The sequence below is a fragment of the Delphinapterus leucas genome, chromosome 21, assembly GCF_059928025.1.
Source record: "Delphinapterus leucas isolate spDelLeu-1000000601 "Yukka" chromosome 21, BTC_Dleu_Yukka2, whole genome shotgun sequence".
In the NCBI taxonomy this organism is placed as follows: domain Eukaryota; kingdom Metazoa; phylum Chordata; class Mammalia; order Artiodactyla; family Monodontidae; genus Delphinapterus; species Delphinapterus leucas.
Genome location: NC_143149.1, coordinates 13,370,410 through 13,379,704, shown reverse-complemented (window position 1 = coordinate 13,379,704; position 9,295 = coordinate 13,370,410).

The following is a 9,295-nucleotide window of genomic DNA, read 5'->3' as shown; positions in this document are numbered from 1 at the left end:
TTTTTTAAATCCCTTAAGGGCTTGATGTTCCACCCTGCTCTCAATGGAATCTCAGCACATATTCTGGGCGGAATGTTCTCAGGCAGCTGGCGGCTTTCTGAGGGTCAGCGCTGTTACCCTTCCCATTGGAGTAGCTGGGTGACCGGGATGTCAAGTAAGAGAAGGTCGAGTCCTTGACTGTATTTGCCTCTTTTTAATAGACACCTGGCGTGGGGGAGATATATGCTATCTAGTCCTAGGAATGGATTGCAATTAATGTGTGGAGTATTTTTTAAGAAAATATATTACTATGAGCTTTGATTTTCCTTAACATTTTTTCTAGACAGTTCATATAATCATACAGGTTTTCAAATACAGCTGTTCCTTCCCCTAGAATGATTGCTCTAAACTCTTTACACTATCCAATTCTCTTGCCATGTTTGTTAATGTTCGTTTGTACACTGGACAAAGTTTATTCACTTTTTTCACAAGCTTGCTGTTGAGTGCAGACAGATATCATGTTAGGCATTGAGTGAGCTGCAGCTTTGTGTCACTCTGGGTTTGGAGGCTTCAGTAGAGCTGAGGTCACGTAGTTGGGTGCCAGGACCACAAAGGGTACGCGTTTATCTGAGGTTGGAGAAGACTAGAGTCCAGAAATCCAGGTGAGAGGTCAGAGCAGGCAGAAGGTCAAGGATTCAGCATAAACAGAAAAGTCCACAACCTCTTAAAACTCAAAAAATTGGGAATTCCCTGGTGGTCCAGTGGTTAGGACTCCGTGCTTTCACTGCTGGGGCCCAGGTTCAATCCCTGGTTGGGGAACTAAGATCCCACAAGCTGTGAGATGTGGCCAAACAAACAAAAAAAAGTTTTGTCTGCCTATATGCCTGGATTTATTTTTACTGTCGAGCTGTTCAATTATTTAAACATCACAAGATTTTTTTAAACAGACATTTAAGTTAAATATTAACTTATATTAATTCAGGAAGTTTTATCATCTTTGTTACACTTAATTTTACCAATCAGAATTTTTAGTATTTCCTAAGTGGGAGATATCATATCTCTCCTTGGCTCCTGTCCAATTATCCTGTCACGTCAGAGGAGCTGTAGCTGGAATCCTTGACAAGAGGTTTTCCGTGGACATCTGCACACTGTCCTCTCCCCCCATGGGCTTTCTCAGAAAGGAGAGGCCTCAGATGCCCCCAGGAGCATGGGCTGTCTGTGATCACAAGATCTGGGTATCACTTACACAGGCAGGGGTGAAAATGGCGCTCAGTAGAACATGCGTCTGCCTGCCAATCCCAGTACTTGGTGGCTTTCTGCCAGCCTGAGGATGGACAAGGCATCTGAGATAAGAGAGAAAACTCTGCTTTCAAATGTGGCATGGTGTCCTGGAGACTGGGGTGGGATGGGGGGAGGGCTATATAGAAATGAGAGTAGTGTATTGAGCGGGTTTTGGGATTTTAGTGGCAGCTTTTAAAGAATTAGTCTCTTTTTACCAAATTGGGACTAGAGAATGGGAGCTGCTAAAGAGAAAAAGCCACAAGAAATGTAAACAAAAAACAAAAAACACTTAAGGACTTGGTGATGGTGGGGCTAATGCACTGCCTGCGCGTAGGTGTACCTCTAAAACTGCAACGAAGTAGAACACACTATTACTATTTGTTCATGTGGTAAACTCCGGCCTTAAACAAAGAGGAATGAATTCTGAAATTTTATTTTTTGATCATATAAGACCATACATGAATTGCTGAATTTCAATCAAAGATTGAAGTAGACTCCTTCATTTTCATGCATTGATGCATCGTTTCCAAAAGACCAAACAAAACAAATGCTATATTTCTCCACAGTTCTCGCTTGGGGCAGCTTAATTAATTAGAACGATACCTTAATTAACAAATTCTTTATAAGAAAGTGTCTTAATAGTAAAGTCCTTATTAAAGGGCACACACACATCACATGCCTTCAGAAATCATGTGTATTCATGCAAAACACTCCAACTACCCACTCCTACTTAGCTCATGCCAAGAAAATTATGCAACTACAAAATCTGTCTTCTTTTTAACCTATTTATTCATTGTAGAAACTGCTTACCCTTTAGTGATCAACTCCTTGGGTATCCACTCTCCTCCTTCCTTTATCCATCAAAATAGAAATGATCTGAACCATTCACTCACCATTCATTCATTCATTTCCTTTTCATCTTTCAACAAGCATTATTGCATGCCTACTCTAGACACCAAACACTGTTGGGCACTGGTGATACAAAAATCAGAAAGGTAAGAGTGCTGCCCTAGAGAAGCTCACATGGCAGGAACAGACATACTTGTGCTGCCTATAAGGGTGTTCCAAGGTGGTGAGACAAGGGTCCAAGTAGGCCTGTGGTTGTACTTCCAGGTGAGTGACTTTCAATGTGCTACCTGAGTCAGAACTTGTATTTTTATTTTAGGAACGCTTAGGACACCAAAAGTTTTGTTAGAAGGATCTTAGGCATTATTATTTAAAGGAGGTGATTTCTGACGCAGAGGAGCCCCTGAATCATCAAAAAGATGGTCAGAGGGATTTCTTCTCCCAGAAGTCCCTCCTCCCTGGAGAAGTTGGCTCAGCAGTTGCTGGTGGGAGGAGCCTGCAAGCTTTCAGCCCCTGCAGCCTGTCCCCCACCCACAGAGTTGTACACCCCCTTCCTAAAGAGACCCATAACCTCTTCTCTCCCACCCAGTCTTAGTACCTGCTCTTTACTTTATCCGCGACCCCAGTAAGCATTTTCAGTCTTCTGTCATACAGTCAAGCTCATTTTTATGGATGTGTAATAATGTCTTCTGATCATAACCGTCCACCCTTCATGATTTACAGGCTTCTGATTTCACTGAACTACAGCCTCTATGAATAAAACCCATACTCACCTGGAGTTGTCCTGACTGGTAAGTGTTGTACATTTCAAACTGGCTTCCCCAGTATTTAGTGTTTCTTTATCCTAGAATTGCTTTTTTTAAATACTTGCTTTATTCCTGTTATTATTTAAATCAGTGTTTAATAAATGTTATCCAAGAGTCCATTTTTGCTCATCTGTACTGTTGAATAACAATATGTTGCTATTTTAATATAGGAAGTCTTTTCCCCCGTATGCTTGCTTTTACCCCATGACCCTTCCTTTTTCAGTCAGCTAGACATTCTGTGTCATGGCCTCAGAAAAAGAAAACATTCAGAAAGCAAAGAAAATAAACAGTCTATTCTTGGCATTCGAATTTCCAAAGGAAGAGAAAGAATTCACATCTACACAGGAGATTTGGTAGAATACCTGAGGGAAAGCAGAACTTCCTGCCCAGCCCACCCTTTCAAAGATTACCTCAAGTTTTCCCAAACCTGCAGTGAAAGGAAGAGAGTTAGAGAGAAAGCAAGGAGTGATATGTTCGTTTGGGTCTTCAGGAGACGGGGCCCTGTACTCTCCCAAGCCCAGGGAGGCTGTGAGAAGCCAGGGAGACGTGGCTGGGTGGTGGTTTAGGACACAGTCAGAGACAGCCTTGCAGAGTTCATCCAGCATGAAAGGGAACAGAACAAATCCCAGGCACCTGCCTGCTCAGGTGAAGGACCCTAGAGAAACCCATTACATTCCTCCTGCCCCTGTGTGGTGTGAGAGCACCAGAATACCATTCTGTAACCAAGGACACCAAAGTCAGCCGAGGGCAAGACCGACCTGAAGAGCCCTGTGGCTGGAAATGAGGCAAGTGTCAGGCATGACCTTGGCGTGGCAATGACTGAAGACCAGAAGGGAATAAGGGAGGACCTGGCAGGTGATCCAGACCACGTGCCCTTCCTCCCCAGACTTAGTGCTACAGACATCCCTGGAATGTAGATGGAATCCACCGGAAAGCGGTGGAGAGAAAAAGGGGACCCAAACTGTTTCTACCACTTGGCAAAAGGGAGCCTCTTCATAGAAATTAAATTGCTTTGCACAGTTGAGTTTGTGGGGCAGTATTTGTACTTGCTGTAGTATTTTCTTAATTAAAAAAAACAATATACTAAAGGCACCTCACAGTTTCGGAAACCACTGTTACTCATTCTGTCAAGCACATTTCTTTAAGAAGGAGATGCAGACTTAATTGAGAGGGAGAGACAGAGAGAGGGAGTGTTGAGAGGGAGGGCCTTCAGGGCAGTTTACTCTATAAATCTCTGTGAGACTCCAACTTTTGCATTTCTATTAAATGGCTAAACTAAATAGGCACAGTAACGGACTCGTTTAACATACAAGCTCCATGATGTATTAAACACAATAGTTGTTCAATAAATGTTTTTTAAATGAGTAGGGAAATATCAAGCTTCAATTTCTAGTGCACTAGTTTGTTTATTTTTACAGTGAACCTATATGATGTTTTATTTATTTATTTTTATTGAAGTATAGTTGATTTACAATGTTGTGTTAATTTCTGCTGTACAGCAAAGTGATTCAGATATATATATATATATTCTTTTTTATATTCCATTATGGTTTATCTCAGGATATTGAATATAGTTCCCTGTCCTACACAGTAGTACCTGGTTGTTTATCCATTCTATATACAATAGTTTGTATACCCTAACCCCAAACTCTCAAACCATCCCTCCCCCATCTCCCCTCCCTCTTGGCAACCACAAGTCTGTTCTCTATGTCTGTGAGTCTGTTTCTGTTTTGTAGATGAGTTCATTTGTGTCTTATTTTAGATTCCACATATAAGTGATATCATATGGTATTTGTCTTTCGCTTTCTGCCTGGTGTACTAGTTCTTAAATTTTTCAATAATGGAGCACCTGGAACCCACCTTAACTTTGGTGTAGCACTATGAAATGTGGGTACATAGGATTTCATCATATAAAGTAGGAGTAAATATACTAGCAGAAATATGATTGTCTCTAATGTGTGCCCGCCATGTAAAATCATAGCCACTTCAGTGGTGGATTTGTCAATTTCTCCTGTAGTTGTGACAAATGTTCCTTTATACGTCTTAAGGCTTTGTTCTTAAAGGCAAAGAAAATTTGAATTGTTATACCTTCTTGGTGAATTTAACTTTTATCATTAAGTTTTAGTCCTCTTTATCTGTAGTGATATTTGTGCCCTAAATTCTTAACCCCCTAAATGAACAGAGAAATACCTGCTTTTGTTTGGTTTGTATTTGCCTAGTTTATCTTTTTCTACTCCTTTACTTTCAACCATTCTGTATATTTGAGGTATATTTTCCATAAACTTTTATATTTTCTTTTCCCCTTTTTAAAAAAGTCTAAGTTGATACTCTTATTCTTTTAGCTGGAGAGTTTGGACCCATTTCCATCTGTTGTGACCATTGGTATTTTAAATTTTTTATTTTTAAATAATTATAGATTCACAGGAAGTTGCCAGGGAATCACTACACATATTTTAAATTTTTACTTGTGCCATTTTATTTTATAATTTCTATTTGTCCTCCTTGTTCATGTCCTTGAAAGTTACCATTTACATTATTTATCTACCATGAATATCCTATGTCAACCATTATATATGTTTCTGACTTACATATTAAGGTGCTAATAACACTATAATGGTTATTAATTATTTTAGGTGGCTACTGTTTTGCCAGGTTCTGAGAATGCCAAGTTTTCTCTCTTGGTCTATTTAGGCACTAAGTGTCTCTCTGAACTGTGATGCCAGTTTATTTGCTGCTGCGGAAAACACTGACGTCAAATTAATTCGGAACTGACACAGTGGTCAAATATGTTCAGCTTGCTGTGCATAAGATGCTCTCTGGAAGAACTGCTTGAATTTCATAACATTATTCAATGTGGCCACTAGGGGGGGATCACATGTAGCTATTATACCATGTATCAGTTTGTGAAAGATGCCATAACAGAGTATCAATACCACAGACTGGGTGGTTTAAACAATAAATTAATTTTCTCACAATTCTATAGGTTAGAAGTCCGAAATCAATATGTCAGCAGGTTTGGTTTCTTCCGAGGCCTCTCTCTTTGGCTTGCAGATGGCTGCCTGTGTCCTGGTCACATGGCTCCTCTGTGATGGGGTTGTTCTTATGTGTATCTGTGTTCCAATCTCCTCTTCATATAAGGACACCAGTCATATTGGATTAGGGCCTACCACAATGACCCTATTCTAACTTAATTTCCTCTTTGAAGGCTCTATCTCCAAATAGGATCACAATCTGAGGTACTGGAAGTTAGGGCTTCAACATACGAATTTTGGAAGAATACAGTTCAGTCCATGAGACACCAATAAGAGTGAAAAGACAAACCACAAATCAGAGAGAAAATAAGACTTTGCCCAGTTTAAAAATAGATGAAGACTTGAACAGAAACACAGACTTCGCTAAAGGGATTATATTCATAGTTTAATAAGCACATGAAAAGGCGTTTGACATCATTACTCACCAGGGAAATGCAAATTTGGTTCAATCGTATAACGTTGCCATTTCTGTAAGTCAATTTTCAGCAATTTCATATGATTCAACCTAAAGAAAACTCCACAGTGAGATGCCACCACACATCTCAGAAGGCTAAAATTTAAAAAGACAGACTGCCAAACGTTGGCAGGAATGCAGAACAACTGGAATCCTCATACACTGGAATTTCCACATTACATTGTGGAAATGTAAAACGACACAGCCACTTTGGAAAAATAATTGATCATACCCGCTAACGCTACGCATGCGCTAACTCCACCGACCACCATTCCGCTGAGAAACAAAACAAAATACGAAAAACGTCGCAGGGAAATGCTAATAGAATGGCCTGGTAAAGAGTAGATCTGTTTAACTATTCTAACCTCTTCGTCCGAAAAGCTGGGTAGAGAGGGACACAGTAAGTCCCCAGAATTTGTTTTGAGAAAGCAGAGACGGCTAGGATGGCGTTAGCGTTTCCGAGCAGCACCTGGTACAGTACTCGGTCCACGTTGGCTGATTTACCCAGAGAGCAGCGGGGTTATTTGCTTAATGTAGAAAGAACGGAGCTACCTTTAGATTAACCCCTTTCTTGCAGTTACCCTCTCTTGCTAGGCCTTTTTCTGGAGTTCGGGCAACCCCGCTATCCCTGCGTTTGGAGGCGCCTCAAGCGCTGTCCCCCAACCCGGGCCACCAACCCCGAGGCGCAGGGGCGCGACCAGGAGGTCGCGGAGGGCCAGGCTGGCGCCCGCTCTGCTGTCCGCTCCCCGGTGCCTCCGGGGGGAAGTCGGGCCTGGGGTCGGCGGACACACAGCCCTGGGTGCGGTGGGTCGGCCTCCTGCGTTCATCCCTCCTCTCAGCCCCAGGGCTCTGCCGCGGGCTTCTGGAGAAGTGATGCGGTACAGGGTGCTGGGGGCTGGGCCCGTTGCCGTGGCAACCCGTACCCGGCGGCTAGCAGAGCCCAGGGCGCCAAGCCCAGCGCCTCTCGGCTCCTCCGGAACAGGAGAGCGGACTCCTGGGAGCAAGCAGCCGAGCCGCGCGGCTGCGGGGACGCGGCCAGGGTGTGGACTAGGGGCACGACGGGGGCCGAAGAGAGGCTGGAAGCCGGGTGGGATCAGCGCCCCCTGTGTTCTCGGTGCCTGGTTTTCAGCCCAAGCAGCCCAGCGCGCCTGGACTCTCGGCGGCGCCTCTCGGCCGCTGGGGGTGCCCGGGTCAACCTGGAACGCGGGCCCGGGATGCGCGCGCCCCCTCCCGCCCCCATAGTCCCGCCGCGGCGCCCGGCCCGGACCCTGCGCAGCAACCGACCTGGAGAGACGCTGCCCGGAGAGCCCCGCAGTGGCCCCAGCCCTCCGCGGGCTGACCCCCAGTGGCCCCGGCCCACAGGTGCGGGCGTGAGACATCCCGGGGTCAACGCCGCCGAGCTTCCGCGGTCCCTCCGGGGCGGGTCGTCCTGCATCCGTGAGACACCGACACATCACGAACGGCATCACGGACTCTCTAAATCCAGCTCCCTACCGGCCCCTCACCCGTCCCCAGAGGTTCGTTTATTCGGTTTTCGAGTCTACCGCCCTGCAGGACACCGATGACTTCGTGCTGCGCACCGTACTTGGCTCTTAATCCATCATCGCGTTTAATTCTTTCAGCAAACCCAGGTAGGCGGTGCTACCTCTGTTTTGAGACTAAGGTGCTCGAATCTGGGAAGAGGCCCTAGCCCTGTATGACCTCTCCAGGCCAGGGCAAAAATGTGAAGCACCTCCAGCCGTGGCCTGGTCTCAGCCTCCACAAGAATGCAGCTGTTAAAAGCCCCGCCATTCATCCTCAGGGTGAATTTCGTTCAATTCAGCAATTGGGATCTAGCAGAAGCCTGTCTTTGTAGGTAGCTCTCTCCTTAACCCTGCAAGAGGAGACTGGAAACTATTTAATCTCCTTTCAAACCAGAGATATAATGCATCAGTCATCTACAGCATTACACTTTATTGACATATAATAACCAACTTTTAATAACACTTTATCATTGTAAAGATCTCTCCCTTACTTTTCTTTTTTTTTTTTTTGGCCACAGCTCAGCATGTGGGATCTTAGTTCCCCAACCAGGGATCCAGCGGGTGCCCCTCTGCAGTGGAAGCTCAGAGTCTTCACCGCTGGAATGCCAGGGAAGTCCCCCTCTCCCTTACTTTATTACAGTTCATGTCATAATCACATGTTGCTCCATGAAGCAGGTGATTATCTTTGTTTTACATGGATGTAAACTGAAGCCCAGAGAGGGTCAGCAGCTTTGCCCAAGGTCACACACCTATAAGGCAGTTGGTTCCTTATTTAATGCCGCCCCCATATCTGCAGTAATATAGACATTCCTATCAAGTATCACACATTTCAGCCATCACAATGTACACAAATACTATTCCACCTATTATACATGCAATTTTTTCAGGTGCAGAAGTTAAAGAAGTTTAGGACTTAGAAAACAAGAGATTTTGTTGTAATGAAGTTATTTTCCTTTTGTGTAGTTTGAAATATCCATCAAAATATTTCATGGTTCCATTATAAAAGCGATGGATATAATTTAGAGGGAATAGCTCATCAAAACCTAACTACCAAGTGTCACTTTTGAAGTCAGTTCCAGAAACAATCCTTTCTCGATTTCTGGAACAATGTCATATGTATATGTTGAACCATATGAAAATGATGGTATTTGACTGATTTTGCCTTACAAAACCATAATTTCACATGGCTTAACTCACTGTGATATTAGTTATTTTATTTTACAGTCTTGGCCAGTTTTGGCCTGCATCTTTCTTCCTTTTGGGGTGTGGGACGGGAGCCCTGGGTACTATAAGAATCCTTTTCCTTCTGTGCCTCTCCTTTCCAAGAGCTGCATATGACTGTCATCCTAGCAGGAAGCTCATGTTGGTTACACA